Raw genomic sequence first — 23,063 nt, forward strand, 5'->3', positions numbered from 1 at the left:
GGGCACTGGAGAGTGTGTGGTCTGAACCCTCAGGTATGAATGAATCCAGTCCCAGGAAGAGTTTTGGGAAGCTGGCTACTAAAACAAAGCAGGTTTAAAAGGTCTAAAAAGTAAATTCTGTAGACTCTGCATGGATGAGCGTGAACCTAAAGCAGCTCTGGTGCTCCTGAGAATACTTGGAAGGATTCCCTGCTACAATGTTTGGTATCTTTTAATTTACTTAATCTCTGCACTTTGTTTTGCACTGAGCCTCTCAAGCATACACTGTAGAGATAAGTCAGTGGAACACTCTTTGTGAGTGTGAGTTGTTCTTAAAGTGCTTTGCAAGTCTGAACATAAAAAAGTAACATCCAAAGGATTTTTTCTTTCAGACTTATGATTTCTTGTAGGGAACCAAGCTGTAACTACAAATCCTTCTGGAAGCAGTTCCTGGGAGTTGGAGCTTACTCTGGGGTGCTGACAGAGACCTCCTGGCATCCTGAAATCTGGTTAGCCCCAAGTGATTGTGCCTTTGTTAGGAAAAGTGGCTCAGCCAAAAACAATTCCATTTTTTTCTTCTGGTGTTGGGATATGCTACTTGGGGGAGGTCCTGGTGAAGCAGGCCCCCTTTTAATTCACTTGGTTTCATTAAGTGTGTTCATGCACATATTGAGGAGAGCCTGAATCTGATACAAAACTTCCCTCACCCTGATATATCCACAGCCACGTGGAAATAAGGAAATGTGTTTAAGAAGATCATATTCATTTTTTTCCTCCCCAAACTGTTAATGGTGATGAAAAAAGGCTGGTGTAAAACTGTTTTAAATTGGGAGAACACACAGCTATTTTTCAGAGGAAAGCAGGTTCTGACTCACAAATATCAGTAATGCTACTGCCATTAAGTGCCTCTGCAGGCTGTACACCATATGTTTCTACAGTTTGTTGTGGAAATTCAGCTTAATTTTAAAACATTATTATGGCAAGTATAAAAAAAATCTAATTAACTAAAGCATAACAACACTTAGGAAAACCCCTTTTCATAAAACCAGGAGTATTTTTTTCTGTGTACAATCCTTGTAAGTGATTGAAATTTGCTCAAATACATAGAGGATATGATTTCTTTGACACAATAATTTTCCTTTGTTTCTCTAAACCTAGCTTTCCAAGGTACTGTTTTGGCAACAAACGATTTGCCCAAAATACAGTTTAATATAACATGGAATGAAATACGCTGTCTTGTTGCAGAAGAAGAAAAGAGGCATATAAAGCCTTTCTGGGAGATGCATGCAAAATTCCACACTAGAATTAGATGAAAACTAAGAAAAATTATCAAGAACAGTTTGACAGTTCCTAAATGGAATTTCACTTTCACTGCATTTATAACTCTTCCAATCTAATTGTCCACAATCACCATGTGAGCGAGGTACTGCTCATACAGTGCTTCTGAAGGATGAATTTTGGGTCAATTCTCATTTGTCAAGCATCAAGGCACCCTTGTGATATAAATGCAATTATAGTCGCTTTACAGATGAATGAGTGAAGGCACTAAAAGGGTGAGGGACTGGTCCAGGGGAATAGCACAGAGCTGGGCACAGCCAGGTGTTCTGATTTCCTGATGCTCTGGTTAAGTGCTCAGTGCTGGAACACTGCCTGTCTTTCATAATATGAAAGTTTGTTTCTCAACTTGTTTTCCCTGCTGAAGAGTGACTTCATCCATAATGGAAAACTAAAGTGTATTTGCAGAACTGATATAACTGGGCCCCATATGGTGGACTGAAAATCTGATCAGCTTTATTTAGACTAGAAAGATGGGTTGGGGGGGGGGGAAGAGTATCTCAATAAAAATATCTGCACCATCATTTAAAAAAAGAATCAAATCATAAATTTCATCTGCTGCAGTACTGCAGTCCAATCCATGTCTGCATTTCTAGTGTACCCTCCAAATCTGCATCCCAGGGCATTCTGCGCTCATTAAGAGTTAATTAGCTCAGAGGCACATACAATTCCTAAAAGAATAATTTTAAAAATGCTAAACAGAACAAATAACTTTTAACTTTGGATTTAGAAATTCCCCATAGTCAGAGCTTTCTTTCCTTCATTTGGCAGTAGGTTCCAAAGCCAGAGAGCAAAGAGACTCACTAAAGGCGAAATAACGACATGACTTCAGATAACATTTAAGGGAGATAAGAAATTCAGCATTTACTGATCTCAAGGAATGACCTGGGACATTAAAGAACAGCAAATCCATTAAATATGAAGCCTCTTAGCTAAAATAAGTCAGGCGAACATTTTTTTTTGTCTTGATTCCATTGCCTAAAAGGATGCCAGTGAAACTAATGGAAGCAAAGGGGTAACAAAGATGAATACATGTAGCATGCTGGAAAAACAACCAGAAGAGTGTCTAATCTGAAAGGTCATTTCCAGGATACCATATTGCCCTAAATTTCCAAATGGGCATTCCAAAGTAAAATGGAAAGGAGGAAAAGGAGCAGTTTATTTTTGCAGATGGAGAAAAATAAGGAAGATGTGCATGGCTCAGCCCCGTAAGAGATTTGATACCCCGGAGATTGGTCCTTGCAGTGCAGCATTGATTTCAGAGCTTTGAAAACTCTGGCCCTGTAAGGTGGCCCAGTGGAAGAGGCGGGTGTGGCACTGGGTTCCTCACCTATACCCATCTGTGCAGCACCCTGCCTTCCCTCTAGCACACACCAGAACAGCTATTTGGCTTGACCTAGTTCTGTGAAATGAAATCAGTGACGGTATTTTTGCCTATTTAGAGCCTTTAGACTGGTTCTCAATTCTTCTTAGGAAACCTTAACTGGTTACAAACATATCTAATGCACACAGGACAGATATGGTGGAGATAAGAGTGACTACATTTATCCCTGTTCACTTTAGAACTACAGATTTCATTCCAGATATTTTCTAGCTTTACTTTTAAACAACAATCCTAGACTACTAAAAGATACATATCCAGATGGTTATTCCTGAGGAGATATAAACCAGAAAAATCCAACTATTTATGGCTATTGTGAGTCTCGTTGAACTTTTAGGATCCAGGCTAGACTATATTATCTGCCATCAGAAGTAACTTATAAACCATATGTGAAAGGAACGGTTCTTTTCTTCTATCAAAACAATCTCAGAGAAAAGTTGTGTTTGGTGATACCACAGTTCTTACTGCCAGATATGAGTGAAAATAAAAGTCTCCATCTGGAGTAAATACAAGAGCCAAATACATCTTGGCAGCTTCTGAACAGCTATCAGGTTGGTAGAAGAAAAAGGGAAAATATCCAAAGATGAGGGGAAAATAAGAGGAGAAACTTAACTTGTGAAAGAAATTCAGTGCAATTAATAGAGGTGCATGCAATTGCTCTGATCATGTAATGGCAGAGAAATTGCAGCTTGAGGCAGGGGGACAGAGGTGAAGAAAATAAAAAGATATGGACAGTCAGAAATTTTAATTTTTTTTCCAATATACATGGGAGAATAAATGCTCAAATGCTTCTTGAGTGCATTTGGACTAGGAGGACTTATGCCTAGGGGTTTCTTCCCCTTGGAACACTGGGGTCTGGTACAAACCAACACTGAAGTCAGTGGAAGTATTTCTGACTCTCAGATGTTCCAGACAATGCTCAAGTGGCAGGGATGGGAGCTCAAGTGTGCCCAAACTCTGGCCAGGCAGGATGAGCTCCATCACTCTGGCTTTGGGTGGATTTGGGAGTAAAAAACATGACTCAAGGGAAGAACTGACCTTCAAGGTGCTGAGTTTTTTTGAAATCTCCTGCTCTGATTTTCCTGCTATCAAAATCTTTTCATAGGTCCTCACATATATTCTTCTGTACAAAAAAAATTGTCAGAGACAAATGTCAGTCTTGTGAATACAGTGAGTGATACAAGCAAGGCAGAGAAGATTGCTTGACCCCCATCCAGGGGCAAATCTGCCCTAGGTTGCACTCAAGTCTTGAACATTGCCTAAATGCCCTCTGCCTCTGATGAAAACAAATTTCTTGATCAGGCAGCTGGCAGAAGAAAGAAAACATAATGCTAAATTGTTCACTGAGAGATCCTACAGTACTTAATGAGCTGTATTTTAACATATACAAGGAGTCTGGAAGATGAAAAATAGATGTCATTACTATTAAAACTGCACTGTGTTGTTTGAAGTATTCATCTGTCCTTGATTACTATATCAAATTACTTGTGTTATCCACAAACGAAAATCAAACTTTACATCACACCATTACAGAACCAAAAACTTTCAGGGATTTCTTGGCACTAATATTTCAAATGGTATAAATAATTAAATGTGTTCAAGTTTGCAATGGGAGTCTTCAGGGTAAAACTGACATTCAACAGGAATAGTAAGGATATTAAAATCAATAGATTATAAAGGAGAAAGCCTTTAGTAAACATTTTCTATTGAAATCCTGTCTTAGGGTTTATAGGGTTGAAATATCAAAAAGGTTAGATTTGCATATGGATGGGAAGAAATATTCTACTATACAGATATCACTAAGGGCTCTGGTTTTGCTGTCTCCCAAGTACTTTATTTCCAGAATCTCACTGACATTTGGGGGCTAAATGTTGAACACGATGAATGGGGATAAGGTTGAATTAAGTTCACAACTCTCTTCACAGATAAAAGGAGATGCACACCTAGTTCTTTTCACTGTCCAAGAGGGAAACACACACTTATTGACAATGAGAGTTTGTATGTTTTTCCTGCAGGGAACTCTCATTGTCTAAATGGGAGGGGAGGAAAACACAGCACAGAAATCAATCCTGAAGAGCTGCTCCTGGTCAGGCTGTAAAGCAAATTGCTACACAACACATTTTTTTCCCAGGCTTGTAAATAAGTTTGCTGTAGTTAGTTGGAGATTCATTGATAAGTGATTGTACCCTCAAGCCAATGAATTAGTCAGGCTCTTCCCAGGTACTACATCATCTTCAAGGTGCAGCCTTGAGCAGAGAAATAGTTGAGGGTCGTGGGCTGCCCTCCCTCATCAGTCTTCTGAAATCAATTTAGTGCCAAGGGCTCCCCCAGCACAGTGGAGAGCACTGAACAAGGACCTAGAGGAATGGAGGGGCAGGATGACCTAAGGAAAGAAGGAAGGAAGGAAAGAAGGAAGGAAGGAAGGAAGGAAGGAAGGAAGGAAGGAAGGAAGGAAGGAAGGAAGGAAGGAAGGAAGGAAGGAAGGAAGGAAGGAAGGAAGGAAGGAAGGAAGGAAGGAAGGAAGGAAGGAAGGAAGGAAGGAAGGAAGGAAGGAAGGAAGGAAGGAAGGAAGGAAGGAAGGAAGGTGCTGTAGGCTGGGCTCATTCCTTGCCCTCCCTCCTGGTGGCTTCAGTGCAAACCACTTACTTTGCCATGAGCCCCCTTTAGCCAGAGGTAAAAGGGGCAATTTTTACCCACCTTTCAGGGAAACTGTGAGGCAAATGGCATTGTCAGTGATGAGACCCCAAGCAGAGTCACACAAGGACTTCTGCAGCCAGACTGGAGGCTGCAGTCCACAGCCTATAATAATTCAGCCTTCCTTCAGCATGTGCAGGCATTTGCAGATTATTACTCAAAGAACAAGGCCCTGCCAGGGAATTCATTGTGGTTTTTTCCTTGAGATGTGCAGTAATTATTTCTCTCTGATCATAACTCCTACAGTATTGATCATTATGTCTGGTTCTGGCTTACCCCTCAGGGTCAGTGTATATGGGCTTTGCTTTATCTTAAATGCTCTGGTTTTATTTTGTCTGGCTGTATGTTCCATTTTAGCTGAATGTGCTGATATATCCTGTGTACATCCTGACTCAGAGAGGTCTTCTCAGTCATGCTTCTCAGAGGGAGCTGGGGTGTGTGCTGCACAGGCTGCATGTGGCAGCAGCTGGGTACACATTTCCACATGGAGCTTTTAATGAAAACTCCAATAAAGCACTTCTGACACTAAGTATGCTCACAGTTTTCTTATCAAGATTGATGGGGAAGATCAACTGGTCCTATTGGTCCTATTGCAAATGTTTTAGCTACATATGATGCTGAGCTACCTCAATGAATTCCTTATTTCTGTGATCACCAAATGTCCCAAATTTGTTCTGCATTTATGAAGGCTCCTCAGTGGCTTAGCTGACCTCGGCTGACATGGCCAGCTTGTCCAGACTGTGTGATCAGCTCCTGGGCTCAGAGTGATTATTTGCTGTCTATTTCCCTCTCCTCCCTTGCCCTGGCTGGAGGCTGATTGCTCTGCTAATTTCCCAAGCCCCACAAAACATATTTGCCTCCACGCTGTTGCTTCTATCATTAGTGATCATTTACTAAATATCAGCACTGTGCTGGCTGCTGTGTGAGGCAGACTTTGAACATAGTCCCTGTGTGGCAGACAGAAGAATGATGAAATGCCCCAAAAAATCCAAGAATGGAATTAAAAAAAGAGAATTCCTTCTCTCATAATTCTTCTTTTGTGCCTTACAGTAAACTTAGGGCTTTATAAAAACAATAGCACTGCCTGGAGTTGGAGGATACAGCATGTATGGAAAAATTAAGATGAGAAAAAGGTGGAATGGGAGGATTGGTTAAAGTCCATATTTGGTAAAACTTGGCATTAGGTTTCCCAATGACCTCTTTAGGTTTTAGATTCAACGCTATTTTAATGAATGGGAGATCTGCTAAAAAAACATGTAATCAGATTTTGATGTATTGTTCATACACCCAGCATATCCTCCAGCAATGCTTAAAGGCTGTAGCAGGTTTCTCACTTACTATGTTTCTTGAGTGACTAAATGCCAGGTGAATTACTTCCACTGCATCTGAAACGCTTTTACTAGGGACCACAAATGTCTCCTGATAAAATTTGTTTTAAATATTTTCAGTGAAATTTTTAGTCACAACTGGCAAAGAGATACTGTTCAGAAGTTCACAGAATTTTTTCTTAAAATATTGAATTTTTATACACAAATAGCAAGTTTGAAATGGGGAAACAGACCCCAAGTTTTTGTGGGGCATCTGGGGGCAATGGGAAGGGATAAATTTAGAAACCAAAAGCTATGATGCAAGTTCTTCCATACTGAAAAAGTTTCTGAATTTGTCCCTGAGTATCACTATGGGATGCTGTAAATGAGATTAATCAGTGTTAAATATCTCAGAAGAAATGTGTAGCCACAGTAGGAAGTATAAAGATCAAAGTGAAATTTATTCTACAAGCTCAGTGAAAAAAATTGCTCTGTTTTCTCAATATATCCCTTGACTACAGGGAATCAATCAAACAATATAATGTATCTTTTTATTTGTTTCAGAAACCCCTGGAGTGACTGAAAGAAAATAGAACACATAAAATAAGCATACTATTGAAAAAGGAAACACTGTCAAATCCAAATGCCTCAGCTCCTTGAAAAAGTAAGGTTTTCTATTTAGTAGAAAAACATTTTGCATATAGGTTTAATTAGAATCTTTAAATTTACCTTAGTGTGCTAATGTTAGGATGCTAATGTATGGGCCCCTCTATTTGAGGTTGATTCATTGCTGTCTGCATTCTTCTTGCTCTAAAGAGATGTTACCAATAGGTAGCATTTCAATGAATTTAGAGGAAACAAGCTTTTCCACTGACATGAACAGTTGTTCCCTAAAGGAGGCCGTGCTTTGTTGCCAGCTTTGCTCCTTCTGCATACAGCTTTGGTAATGAAGAATGTCCACACCAATTTTGCAGAATCATTCCTGAAGTCAATACTGCACCTGCTAACACCAGAAAGGAATGGTTGGTTGTTTGCCTTTTTTCTTTTCTTTCACTAATCATTAATCCAAAAGCCTTCTTCCTGGAGAGGCACACAAAAAGTTGGCTGCAAGTGCTGAATAATTCAAAAAAATGAAGTAGTGTTCACTTTGCAGCCTTGTGCCTGCTTTAGGACAAGCCTCAGGTGTCAAGCTGTTGTAAACTACAGATATTAAATTAGCACCAATGGGTTTTCTCTAACTAGATAAAAGCCATATAAAGCCACCAGTGTCTAGGAATGGCTAACTCTGTAAAAACACTAGATTTTAGATTCATATTATGAGTTGCCTCTCTTTAATAAAATCAATCCTTTATCTGAGAAATGTCTTTTCAGTTTTCAGTTTCCTTGCTTTACCTTGCTTAGGTGCATTAAAATGAATATCCTTTGGAAACTGATGGTGGCAAAACCTTGTCCCATGTCACATTCTCTTGGCTGTTGGAAGTCTACTCTCTTCCCAAAGCCTCACCAGTTAGAAGCTCTTGGGTAAATGCTCAAAACAGGGAGAGAACAGTGCTTGCTCAAATCCCTTGAGCATCATTTGGAAAATGTCTGCCTGTGTGTTTATGGTTCTCATTAATGGTCTGCGCTATTAAGCGCCTTTCCCCTCACACATGTGCTTTGCTAGATAAAGCAGGGAGCAGCCAGTGTCCAAAACAAATTTAATCTATTCTGAACTGCTGATCCCAGCAAGGCACAGCACAACTCAACTTTCTGAATCACTGCAGAGCAAGGCCTATAATACTTTGTGTGGCCATTACCATACAGACATTGGATTTTTTCCTTTCTTCTCGTTAAAGACCTTGCTATCATTTGCTGTAATGATTCTCAAAATTTGGCTGTAACCTTGCTAATAAACATTCCCTTGGCTGAGAGGGGTGGTAAGGGAAACTACATTTCCTGTTATCTCACCCTTCTCTGAGCTTCTTCTCGAATGTGGAATTAGCAGGGATAGTTCTCATCATCCATGGTGACTTTGTGCTAGGAGAGGCAGAACCATGATTTCATGAATCCATGAATCACAATTGCCACTCAGGCACCCTCAGAGCCATTTGGGACTGGTGTGTGCCTGATGCCAGAGTTAAAACAGCCCTTCCCTGATTTGCTTATTATAGTAATTAACACAACACTGCTGAAATAAAGAGTTGTTTGGTTTTTTTTAGTACCTGCCAAGAACATGCATGTGAAGCTAAAAAATCGCTCTTACTTTTACCCCACATTCCAAATCCCAGACATCACTGTCCCATCACCTTCCCCTCCATCTCCATTCAAGAAACTCCTAACCAAGTGTTCAAACCTAAAACGTGAGAATGTCATTTTTAAACCTTGTGACAATTCTCTTGGGCAAAACCTGTTGCCTCAGCAGACCCGTCTTTAAGCAAGAACTCAGGGCCAGGAGTATGAGGCACTGTCTGGGCTGTCCTCTACAGGATGACCTTCCCTTGTGACCATGCCTGTGAGAGAGGTGTAAAATATCTGCCTGCAGTTGTGTGCAATGTCACAGTTTTCAGCTAGAGCTCAAATTTCTTACAGCAAATAAAATAATTCAGAAAAATTCTGCGCCGTGGGAAAGCTGTTTTAAGTGATTCATTCTTGGTGGGCAGTAAAATAAGAGCTTTTTGTGAAGAAGAAAAGGAATAAATTGATAAAACCAGTAATTAAATTGAAAATTATTATTTCTAGTTATTTATGTACATATAGAAAAATATCAAAGAAATTTACTGACAAATTTACCAAACCCTATAAAATTTATGTAAGCTATAAATTGATAAATTGATCATTAAATTGAGAGATAATCTGCTCAAATATTTTGCTCAGGTAAATCAGTGTCAAAGTCAAGAAATGTACAATTCTTCCTTTACAGAAAAAAAGGAAAAGGGAAATACAAATATGAATACATATTTCTTTTACCAGCACACTATACTTGAGGAAGGATATCTGAAATTATTTCTAAGGGGTCTGGCATTACATATCTGGGCTCCTTTTTACAGCTGTGGGGCAAGAAAAAATCTCCTGAAATTCAGACAGCAATTTTGGAGAGAAAAGAGGAATACCCAGCTTCATACCTAGCTCTCAGAATATATAAAACTGTCTCACCAATCTGTGTTTCTAAGGTAATCACTGATTGTTAGCTCACTTGTTAAGCTGCACATAACCTAAAGGGCACTCCAATAAATTACTTCCAGCATGTTTCTCTCTCCTGCTCTGCTCACAGAGATCCTCAGCCAGGAGGAGCTGGCACACAAACCTTGTGCTGCCCTTTTCAATATATGAAATTGTCCTGCCAAAACCTGAGCAAGAGGGGTGTAGAACACAAGGGATACACAAAATTCTTGGACTCAAGAACTGATTAATATGGACAGCAAGGTAAAACGTTCTGCTTGGAACTTCTGGAAATAATACGAGCAAAAAAATGAAGGATTTCAAGGCTGTTTGCCATTGCACCTTTGTCTTCCTGTCTTTCTTTTTCCTTTCTTCTCCTATGATTGTTGTTTAACCATTTTCTTCACTTCTGTCGAGTGAATCTGTGCTTTGCCTCACAGAGATATTGCATAGGTGGTCTGGAGACTCAGACAAACTATTATACAAATCGAAGGCTGTCCAGTTTCTGATAACACCAAAGCTAATTTATTTTTTGTTTATACTCCACTACCTTTGACAAAGCTTCCTCTAGAGATTTATATCTCCATCCTTACTGCATTCCAACTGTTTGTCATTTTTTTTGCTTTGCAACTGACAAAAGGAAAAAAAAACACCCTGACATCAACCTTGGAAGAGGTACTGAGTACAGAAGGTTTTTTTTTTTTCAGATGTGATAAAATCTTGCCTAAAACCATGTCCAACCTTTTCAGCAGAAAGTCCAGATGGCTTTGCAGTCTGTACAACAGACTTTATTCACTGATGCTTCTCTAAGTGTCAGCAGGGTGTTGTCTTCCAGAACTAGTAAATGTGCAATGAAAGGCAGCTCTGAGGGGAGAAATAAACACAAACAAAAAAACCTCTCACTTAAATCCACCTGCCTCCTCCCAAAATCAAATTAATCTGAGAATTTCTACACACATCTGACTGAAAGCCCCCTCTGGGTGCAGAAAGGCTTTGCAAACAACTGGAGGTGTAAGGGATGAGGTCGTGGTTCAGGCGGCTCGGGGGTGAGCAGTGATTTACACTCTCACTGCTGGCCTGGTCACCCTTGCCTGCACTGCAAGTATTTCATCTACGGGATCAGGACCGTTCCTGAGTCTGTATATAGGCTTCAAACTGCAACACCTCATAATGCTGTTTTTGCTGCGGTCAAATTAGCACAAAGAAGCATTTATGAGTGTGAATGGCAGGCAAGGAATGGGGTGGGTGAAGGCTCAGGCATGTGGGGTGAGTTTCTGCCCCTGTGCCTGGATCCCCTGCAGCCTGATTATGCCAGGCATGCCATCAGCCCCTGCCTCAATTTCCAGTCTCTAAAATGGGAATACTCAAGAAGTCATGCATCTGACTTCTTTGATATAGGTGAGGATCAAAGTACAGTTTTACTTCAGTTTATGGCCCAACTCTGCCCTGCCCACCCCTCCACACTGCATAGCACCTAGATGTAGGCAGTATGGGAGAACAAGCAGAAAAGCCACAGCAGCACTGGCTGTGTGGCCATGGAGAACCCTGAGAGCAGCTGGATCCTGAACTCAGCAACACAAGCACAGAAGGTGTCTGCACCAGGAGAAAATCTGCCCATTCTTGGTACCACTTCTAAGTCCTGCCAGGGAATCAGGAAGAATAAAAAGCTCCAACCACCAGCTCATGCAGCTATTGTCATTTTAACCACGATGTGTGTGATATGGTTAACACTGCAGCCACTTCACTGATATTCCTGATTCACAGAATTGTGTGGCTTTGTGGTTGGCAGCAATCTTTGTGCATGTCTGTGCAGAGTTTATCCCAGTGCAGGCATGTTCCAGTGCACCTTGGTATGACTACAAGGCAAACAATAAGTGATAGCAATAGTGGAGAAATTCCCAGAAGTAAAAAGAAAAAAACAAAAAAAAAGAAAAAAACCCTGTTGTACAAAGACTCCTTTCAGCATGTCTCCAGTTTTGTTTCTCGTTGACACACTATTCTTGCTCTGAGCTGACAGCTGCAGTCCAGCCTTTGTCAGGTAATTAATCTGGGTAGTTCATTTCCACAGGTGAGTAGCAGGTTGGCACAGTTTCCTCTACCAGTGGTTTGTGAGTTTGTTTTTTTTTTCTCTTTTCAGAACAGTGTGAGTATGAAAGCGTGCAGGTATGTGTGTATGAATATGGCACAGAACACCCTGACCTGGCCAGTCATTTACTCCTTTTTCATTGCAGAGTTATATGCTGCAAGTCGAACTCCTGTGCTTTGCAAGGTGAATGGAAGGAAACCTCAGACAGGAATTTAAAAGCATCAGACTTGCTCTCATTGATTACAACTGACAAAACATCAAAAACCCCTGGGTTTCTTTACAAGCTTGAGCACTGCTGGTCTGATTCACACAACAACTTCTGTGTATGTTTAGAAATGAAAGTGATTAAAAATAAGAAAAAGAGACTGTGAGTGACAGAGAGAAAAGCTGCATCTCTTGTCAGAGAAATGGTGAGTGATCTACTGCATTTTAACATTTAGTTAATTGTGAAGTAATGCAGTAATAATAATATGTAAGCACATTTTTTTCATGCAATGCAGACAGTGCACTGCAAGGTCACTGAGCTGGGAAACATGATTCTATGGGTCTACCGTCAGTACCAAAATATCCTTTCACTAAAAACATACGACTTCAAGCCCTCCCTGAGCTTCACAGAGCCACTTTCTTCTGTTTGATGGTTTCTCACCACTCCCACATTGTGCCCCAAGATATCTATCTTGACAAATGGTTGGGTAATACATGGCTGGGCAACATGATTGTATCTCAGTCTCTCTGTCCCCCATGGCCAACACAAGCTTTCTTCATGTCTTATTTCTTACATTCCTTCTCCCTTATATTTCTTCTTCCTTGTTTTTATAATCCAACATGTTATTAAAACCCAACCTATATATTAGTCTGTTTTAGCTGAGTCCTAGGGTACCACACCCCTCTGTTGCCATGGGCAGTCAAGAGATGGTTCAGTTCAGATTGTGCTGTGAAAGGATGCAATTTATGTCTCAAATGTTTGTCTCCTTGATTAGTAATACAAACAGCATGGTGACACGTCTCTGTCAAGGATAACAAGCTTTAGTCTGGAGGGCAGAGTGCCCTGATGGAAAAGCAGTGAAATAATCTCTAGGGAGAAGGCTATACTGGGATGAACTTGTTAGGAGAGGTGAATTTAGAAAACTGAGCATTCTTCACCTTTTCTTGAATGTTTGGAGTTGTTATTTCTAGATGTACATTCATGAGCTACCCTCATTTCCAGTGGTGGGTACACAGAGTCATGGGAGACCCCTGAGTGATGGCCATATTTTAGTCATCTCTTCCCATACGAGATTATTTCTCCTACTGACTGTATGAAGAGCTCTGATCTACTGGCTCAGCAGCAGATTAAATTGGTTGTCCATCCCTTCAGTTTGAGTGCTGCAGTAATTTTGAATAGGTACCAGTAATAAGAGATCAGAATAAAGTGATTTCCTTACACCTGGAAATTGAATGAAACCCCCTCACCTACACAGCATTTAGCTCTACATTCATCACATTGCCATGCGTTTGTAGTGAAATGTTAAGATCCTATTGCAATGTCCTAGATATTAATTTTCATTGCCAGTAACAGGAGTCCTGTGCACTTAACACTGTCCTTGGAACACAGTAAAAATATGTTTCAGCAGCTAATGAAATTATCACAGACCCTCTGACCTGAAAAACAAACAGAATAAGAAAGCCTTACCCTTGCTGGCTTAAATGATGTGGTGCAGCTGTATTTTGTCACATACTTTATATATATGAGCATATATATATATATATATATATATATGCATATGTCATGCCAAATTGTAGATTGCCATTTTATATATATTAAGGTGGTTAAGAAGGCTTTTTATAGATGACATTTCCATCACATCTCAGCAAATGTTTTGCTAAAATCTATGCTATGTATCGTGTATTTTATGGTTTCTTTAGCACATATAGGGTTTAACTGTTGGCAGACTAACACCAGCTTCTAACAGAGATGTGGCAGTGTTACCATTTTTCTCTAACGAAATTTCCACATCTCAGACTTTACTATTTGTTTTTTTCCTTAATATTTTCTGTCCAGATAGAACTGAAAAAACCTACAGAACAAACTCTCATCGAAGAGGTACAGAGAAGTTTTTCAGGGCAAGGATGATGGCATATCTCTCATAGGACAACTGGGAGACTTGAAGGAAGTTACTGTCGTTGCAAAACTTATTGCCATACCACAGAAAAGGACAAAACATGAGCTTCTCTTGTGTTATTAAGTATCAGGCTTGCAGAGGGAGATAGTTGGAGGTCTTTGAAGAGCTCATTCTCACTGCAGGCACAAATGAGATGTAAAGTTGTTCTTTTGTGTTATGAGATGCCAAGGATGTTAAGCATCTAATGCTATTTGGTATAGGCATGACAGACCTGGAGAGACGCTGCAGTCATTGGGTTGAAGCACCTATGGAATTTCTGTGCTTCAGTTTCTCTACCTGCATTTATCTGCAGTTCCCCAAGGATCACCTCTCTTGTGGCCTCAGTAACTAAATCCCTGGGGCAAAGCAAAGCATCGAAATTACAGTGCTGGCATGTCAGCAACATGGGACAGGTCATCAAAGAGACAAACATTTATTTCCTTTGCAGGTGAAATTCAGCTATAAAACCAGTAATACAACACATCCCACACCAGTGGGAGAAGACATCCCAAACATACTTCTATCTTTGTCCCCCTGGGTTTAAAATAAATGGGCTATGGTGCTAATTTTGCCTTCTTGGTTGCCCTACAAGGAAGGCAGAGGACTGCATGGGCTGTCACAATTTACAGGAGAGGGGACAACCACTTCTCACTATGTAGCTCCAGCAGCAGTTGCTGGCTTTGGGTACTGGCTGATAGACATCATCATCCACAAGCTCTCCAGGGAGTTACACACCAGGAACACAGCAGATTTTGACCAGACATCACTGGTCAGAGACAGCCCCTTGGCAACAGTATTTGGGCATGGGGCTCCATCACAGCCAGCAACACCAGTGCCATTAAGGACTACTTGTTTTAAGGAGAAAATGGCTTTCTTGGCCTTATGGAGACTGTGGGCTGATTCTTGTTCTGTTTTAGTGCCAGGCAAGAGTGTTTTTGCAGCATGTAGCAGCTTCACAGGCATACATGGAAGTGTTCAAGACCAGGTTGGATGGGGCCTGGTTTGTGGGTGGCATCCCTGCTTATGATGAGAGAATTGGAACTGGATGAACTTTAGGGTCTCTTCCAACCCAAACCATTCTCTGTTTCTATGTTTCTACATAATGCAGAATAGAGGAGGAGCCTTCTTAGCTGCTGATGTTGTTTTTTTCCCCTGGAAAGTTGAGGATCCAGGAACATTCATAGCACAAAATTTTCTAACAATCTCTTAAGAGATTAGCAAAGCTGAGAAACACTATGCAATCGATGATGAGAATTATAGTTTAGAAGCCTCAAATGTAAAACTGAACTCAAAAGGCATGGACTAGCATTAGGTGAAGAAGAAATAAACACTTATTAAGGACTGGCATATGTTTGTGCCACGTTTAGCAAAGGAACTGCAGCTGCTGACATTCATAGTAAGAATAGGGTGAGCTACCTTCATTTTCATGTGGCAAACCCAGTTGTACATGGCTGAGACTGCCATCCAACATGCTTTAATTTTAGTGGAGAAAGCACTTATAAAAAGCAGCTTCTAAATCCACCATCACTGATAATTTCAGAAAGTTCTTTTCTTTCCCCCTCCCTCAAAGCCTTTCTGCTAGATTGCAGTCATGTTACTAAGGAAATAATTCAGAATCTGGGCCAAACTTTGGAGAAATCTATTGAGAATTTTACCTTTGCTTAAGCAGGCTTTGGTTTGGACTTCCTGTGCCTTTAAAAATTGAACACTTCTGCTATTTTACGAGTTCAGCTTTTTTTATGCAAAGCTTTTAAAATTTTTTCTTGTGCATTTAATTTCAGTTTACAGCTGTAGAAATTTGGAATAGCTAGTGGCTATCAATGATGCCTACCAATCCTTTTTTTTCAGTCCAACTAGCATTGATAAATACCTGTAGCATGTCTTTTGCTAACTAATAATATTTCTAAAAATTTCAATGACTAAAAATCAGTGACTCAGAACTTACTGCAGGGGATTGCAAATAGCAGCTCTCAATTATGGATTGCAGAGAGACTATAAACCACCATATGAAACAAGGGGTGGGGTATTGAAACAGACTCGAGTACTCAAGAAGAAAAGACTTTACAAAGACTCTTGAAAACAGCAAGAGGAGATGACAGCCAACAGTCCTTGTCTCCTACCTTTCCATACAGATTTCTTTCCTTCTTCCTCATGCACTACTTGCTTGTTTACCACTGTTTTTTCTCTACAGCCTTTTACTGCTGCTTCTGAATAAAACTGATGCTCTTTACAAAGGTTTATCTTGTTATCTCACACAAGCTCCTTACCCTCTTACCCTCCAGATAAGTTTTTAAATTTATTTTTTATCCTGCTACCATTTCTAGTCTGCTTGGAGTAGAGGATGATCTTGAGCATTACAGGTACATGGTGTAAGGGAATGAGAGAGGAATACTATGATGCTGGATCTGGGTGGTACAACCTGGTGTTGGTCAGAGACAGAACCTGCCACACATGGAGCCAAGGATGATACCCAGAGATGCTCACTGGAGATTGTGATCATCCCTGTTATCAGAGACATTTCCAAACAGATTAATATCATGGGTATTGCTGGTCCTCAGAGGAAGTCTACCTGTTAGCCAGCCCTGGCTTTGGATCAGGTACTGGATGAGGAGGGACAGCATATAACAGGAATTAAGCTCATTTCCTTCAGTGACTTTTCAGCTTTACCCCAATTTCAGATTTCAGAGCTTGCTCACAGATCCTCACCTCACCACCACCCATTGGTGAGCAGAAAAATGGACCAGCAGCAGCAAAGTCTTTGGCTTTTTTTTTTTTCTTAAGCTAGAGAAAGCTGGTTAGAAACTAGGAAATCACTGCTCTGTAGTTTACAAAAATTGGAAAATTCTGTCCTAAATCCTCCCTATCGTGCTTTTTGTGGGACACAAGGAAAAACTTTCAATCATATTTGAAAATTAATAAGAATGAAAAGTCCTGAATTCCAAGATAAGTGATGTGTATGAAGGTTAGATACATGGAGGCAAACAGGCTTTTCTGCTGAGATGTGCTACAAAAAAAAAAAAGGTATCTAAGACTGCACAACTTAACCAATTTTACTTTGTTTTAGCTTCCTAAGAGCCTCCTCTTACTTTTCCCTGAGGAGTGCTTAGCTGAGGAGCAGAAGGGGCTGCTGTACCAACTCCAGACTGAACCAAGATGCTCAGAGTCTGTCTCAGTGTGGACATACCACTGCACAGGCAGATGGGTGCACATGTGCAAATACCAGGAGTTTGGCAGTGGCTGGGAAATGGCTCTGCTCTGCTGCATGGATCCTCTTGGATCTGTAAGCACATCCCACCCCGTGGGCACTGCTCTCCCACCCCTTCCCACACATCTGGGCAGGCACCGTGGCTGGGTGAGCCTGAAGGTGTCACCTGTGCCGGGGCCAGTGTTTCCAGTGCCTCCCAGCAAGCCATACATCATCAAATATTGACACAATTCCACCAGACTGCCACTCCTGACATTCAGTGCAGAGCTTTAGGTGCTTTTGCTTTAATTCTAAAGAGTCCACGAGGGATGGAAGGAAATGTATTTGTCCTGTCAATGTGCAGTGTGGCATGCCTCACACCAGCCATGGGGGAACTACAGGGCTGCCAAATTCTCACCAGCTCTTTCCTTGGCATCACCCACTTAAGAGGATGAAGGCCAGGATTTTAGTCAGCAAGTGAATACTGCTGCCTGCCCTCCAACATTTCAAATATTTATCATGTTAAATATCAACTTGGAGAATATTGCGTTCATTTAAACTTTTCACGTTCCAATGATTTTTTATTATTTCCATCGACCAAAATAAATGAAGAAAATGTTTCAGACTATACATGAAAGCATGTAAAAATCAGTAACTGGATTTTAAAAGATCTAGACTGTCTTGAATACATTCATTTTTCAAACATTTTTCTCTGATCTTTAAATAGCTTTTCTTGGAGCATAACATTTTTTTTTGAAAAGTCAAATACAGAGCATTAAGGGTATAATTACCATTTTAATTATAACTCAATCATCCTATCTACTTTGCATAGAAATTACAGCTTTTATGTCAGGATTTTGGGTACTCACAAACATTCAGGAGTAATTAATGCTAGCGATTTTCACTGTATATGAACTTTACTTTGCAGCACTTACTTCCATGGGCTTCATTCAGAATGTGTAAATATACTGAATTTTATATTCATGATTTTCAAGCAAAAAATCCTTCTACATAAATATCTGTAAAGCTAAGACAAAAAAACCAAAACTCAACAATCTCAAAAACCAAATGTATCTCTCCCTCTTCAAATGTGATCCATTCATGTAAATATGGCCAGATAAAATTCAAGTGGCAGCAATGAAAAAAATCCCTCCAATCACTCTCTGACTAGACTCAAGGAACATTTCTAATAATTTTACAAATATTTCTCGAAGGTATTTAAAATTCAAAATTTTATTTCCAGACAGTTCTAACATCTAGCTTTCCTGTTTGAGATTTTATTTTTAAAAAGCTAGTTTTAAAAGATTTATTTTAGAAACTGAGTTTTCCTTACAAATTTGCCTGTTGTATCCCTCTGCATTTACAAGCATATGTATGGGTGTGGGTGTACATGTGAAATTGAGCAAAATCAATTACAACAAAGCTGCTTTTCATATGGTTAACACCACGATACCAGAATTAAGCTACTTCTCCCTTTCAGTGTCAAAACAGAAAATAAAGTATTTTATGGATATAAATACACAGAAATAAAATGATCCTCCATTTACAAATGGGCACTGTTTCTTCCTTTACTGACTTTTTGTCCATTCCACATGTCACAAAAGACTATTCTGTATTTTTGTATTATCCTCCACATGTTTTGTTTTGCAGTGTGCTGGACAAGCAGATGCCTTTTTTGTTTCCTTTAAAAGCATGATAAAGCTATACAAATTTTACAGAGGAGTCTCACAGAACATGTCCTCTGTCTTTGTTTGGACATTAAGGACATCATGAGTCTTTAACATTTCTGGCTCAAATATTTTAGGGGAGAAAAGACTATTCTCACGAGAACAAAGCTCTGGCTCAACCTGCAGTGCTTCACCCCCCAGAAGTCGCTGTCTTTGTGTAGTGCAGTAGGCTCTTCTGCACTGGAATTGCTTTTGCCTTCAGTGAAAGCTTTGCATGAAAGCCCAGGCCAAATCAAACCCGTCTGGGAAGTGCTGCGGGATCTGGAGGGAAGATTCATGATGCTTATTATCAGCCGGCACTTAAGACAGATGTCTCACACTCTCAGTTGTGCAGCTACTAGTAGGTTACATCTGAAATGCATCTGATTAAAGCATTTATGCCAAATCACATTGGGCATTCTGCATATATATGTGTAAATAGCTCTAACTTTTTTGATGGATGAATGAAAAATATTTTATTATACCCATCAACAGTATAAAGTGAAGGTGAATAGCTTTTACGCTTGGACTGTTCCATGTTCTTGACAGTTTTGCAAACAGCCCTCTCAATCTCTCTCTCTCTCTGCCCCTAATCTTTGCAAGATAAAACTAGGACCCTGAAGTAATTTTAATGCTGGTATCTGAAAATAAAATAAAAAGAAAGGAGACGTAAAATGTGAGGCAGAAAACAGATTTTATCAGAATCATCCAGCTGGCCTGACTCAGTGTTGACCTGCACATTGTTTAGTCACTTACCCCAGGGCTACAGAATTTCATACTGCCTAGTGCCAGGGAAGAATTCAGAAATGTCTAAACCCATTGATTTCCTATCAACTTGAGTCTTGTCCACACAGAAAACTTGCACTTGCTGAATTTAAATCAGCTGTTAATCTCTATATGAAGTCAAACCAGTGTAAGCCCATGTGCTGCTGTGTTATTGTCATGTACTTACAAACCAGTGGGGATATAGGAATGGGAGCTCTGTTCTCCCCTCCCCTTCTCATTCTTTAAGCAAGAGTCAATCATAATTTCACCTTCAGGCTCTGGAAAGCAGGAACTGGGCTGCCAAGGCTCAGTTATCCTAGAGGATGATGCTGCTGGGCAGGTTTCTGTGTATTCGAGCTCTAGTGGAGAGGTGAAGCAGAGCCCACTGCCCAGTGGGAGCTCTCCCAGTGCACAGGGACTGGGCAAAACTGCTTCCTGTCCCATTCCTGCCCCTGCACACAGATGCTGCTGATCCAGCACACCATGGGCAATAGGAACAATCTAGACTAAATCCAGATGGCTTGCACCATCCAGCACAGCCTTAGCTATGGCATTCTGCTCAGTAAGACAGAGGGATAGACTAAGCCAGGGGCCTGGCAGAGCCTGTCCAACATGTATCCATGTCCTGATGGGAGTGGGCTGGGCTGGAGCCTGGCTTAGCTCGTGTTTGTGGTGGGAGTCTGCTCCTGTCTGCTGCCAGGACCCTCACACACAATTCAATGGTGGCACTCGACCAGGACCTGCTGGGCACAAGGACACCGAGGAGACTGCAGCTCTTCTCGGTTGCCACAGAGCTACTGGGCAAATGCTGGACTCTGTTGGAAATCGGCTTAAAAGCACATTTTTTCCTCCTTGGAGCTAGACAGTGGGGCCATAACATGAGCTGGAGTCATGTCATGGTCAGGCCTCCCATGCTGGCTGGAGATGTCCCCAGCAGCTCCTCAGCAGTGCCAGCTCTGCTGGCACCAGGACTGGTCCTTGTCCCAAAGCACAGGCTTCAGTCACCTCTTGGTGCACTCCTGCTGTGTGTCTCAGCAGGAACAAGATGTGTTTTCTTTTCTCCTCTGAGTAGACACTGTTTTGTTAATCTATTGTGTCTGTACTGGGATTAAAGTAGGTAAATCTGCTCTTCTGCATTACAAGTCTGCTGCTGATCTCCTAATGAAACAAAACATCTTGCAGTTAGTCTTCGGAGTACCAGGACTACCTGAGTCTTTATATTGTATTTATAAAGTTTCTGAATACTCATGCATTATCAAAAAATAGGCTCTTTTCTAAAGACATTAGGATATTCATCTTAATGGGTTGATTGTGATCATGTAGACCTATAGTAATCTCCCATTAAATTTTAGCAAAATCTCAGCTTCAAACTGAAATCTAGGTTCTTTGCTACAGGAAAGAAAGAGCAATTCTATAAAACATCTGAAATAATTAATTTTTATTTTTATGTCACTTGAAAATTTTAAAAGGTCCAGACTCAGCTCTAAAAGTGCATTAAAATATTTTCCCTCAAAGAAGTGTGAATTGCAAATGAACCCTGGTCTCAAGACTTATGTGGAAAACAGGATTTATATTGAAAATACTAGGTCAGCATAAACTATAATGGTGCTGTAATGATGCTGAAGGCTGGATTGGTTCTTTCAGTTTGTTTCTAATAGAAGGAAAAAAAGAGAAGCTTATATCCTTACCTAAAGAAAAATGACCATAGAACAAGCAATAATTCTTGCATTCTGTTTTGGTAATACCTTCAATTTAACAACTGTCTGTGAGAAGGAGCTTCTCACAATGAGTTATTTAGTCACTGTGCCATCTAGGGTATAACTGTCATTCTGGAGGGAACATCCATGCTATGATTTGCTGTCAGTCTGTTGTACACTGTAAGTCCATTCATTTTTCCCCCTAACAGGTGAAGATAATGATATGATACACAGTAAAAGATAGATGATAAAAACAATTCTTCAAGGAAAAAAACCAAACAACAGACAGAAGGGGTTTGGCAGGAAAATATAAAATGTTCCATTCTTCCTTTTAAAGTACTATAATAAAACATGTCTGAAGTGAAGTACAGATAACAAAACAGCAGAGCATGGGTCTGCAATCCCAGCATGATATCACATAAGGAGCAATCATGAAGCATTCCCATCACAGTTGCCTGTCACACATTATTAGCAAGAATGTTTAGGAATACTGAATAACCATGCTAAAGGGACATGATCAACTTACAAAAAAGGTGCTGTTTTTTATCAGTTGTATTTGACTTGACAGTATTATGAGTAATTTCAAACCCAAAGATTTTCAAGTCAGAGAAGGCTGTTTTGATCTCCTCATCCAGTTTCCAGCACAGTCCTGACCATGGAAGTGTTGTCGTGTTGCAAGTAGCTCAGTAACTTGCTACTCAGAGCAAAACCAAATCAAAAATATCCTGCTCTATCCTGCTCCTGCTCATGGCAACTGAGAGAGCTTCCTGAAGACTAGAGAAGTGCAAATGTCTCCTATCTTCAAGAAGGACAAGAAGGAAGAACCTGGGAACTGCAAGCCTTGCAGTCTCACCTCCACCCCCAAGAAGGTGATGGACAAAATCCTCCTCCAAAGTTTCTCCAAACACGAAGGATAAGAAGGAGACTGAGGAACAATATATATTGATTTATGAAGGGAAAATTGTGTTTGAGAGACCCTGATAGCCTTCTATAATGAAGTGACTGGCTTGGTGGATGAGGGCAAAGTAGTGGATGTTGCTTGCCTTGGCTTTATTAAAGCCTTTGACACCATCTCCCACAGCAACAGAACGCACAGGCTGACCATGTATGGGTTAGATGGTTAGTGGGCAATGAATTGGATTGAAAATTGGCTGAAAGACTGGGACCAGAGGGGTAGGAACAATGTCATGAAGTCCACCTGTAGGCATGTCACTGATGGTGTACCTAAGGGTCAACACTAGGTCCAGTGCTATTAATCTCTTCATGAATCATCTGGATGATGGGACACTGTACCCTCAGCCAGTTTGCTAGTGATGCAACATGAGAGCAGATTTGCTGAGAAGGACCTTTGGGTCCTGGTGGATAAACAAGCTGACCATGAGCCAGCAGTGTGACTTCATGAGAAAGAAGGCAAACAGCCTCCTGAGCTGCATTAGAAAGAGGGCTGCCAGCAGGTGGAGGAAGATGATCCTTTCCCTCTGCTCAGCACTGGTGAGGCACACTGGGAGTGCTGGGTCTGCTGCTGGGCCTCCCACTGACAGGGAGAGGTGGACATACTGGACTGAGTCTGACAAAGGGCCATGATCAAGAGACTGGAGCATCTCTCACAGGAGGAGAGGCTGCAAGAGATGGATTGTCCAGCCTGGAGAA

General features: G+C 40.7%; 1 protein-coding gene across 2 annotated transcripts in view; it reads right to left on the reverse strand.

Moving 5' to 3' along the window:
* The window catches only part of ADARB2 (adenosine deaminase RNA specific B2 (inactive)), a 302,737-nt gene that overhangs the window by 60,724 nt on the left and 218,950 nt on the right, over positions 1 to 23,063 (reverse strand). The window lies entirely within an intron of this gene.

The sequence above is a fragment of the Sturnus vulgaris genome, chromosome 1 (genome assembly GCF_052056855.1).
Source record: "Sturnus vulgaris isolate bStuVul1 chromosome 1, bStuVul1.hap1, whole genome shotgun sequence".
NCBI classification, from domain to species: Eukaryota; Metazoa; Chordata; class Aves; order Passeriformes; family Sturnidae; genus Sturnus; species Sturnus vulgaris.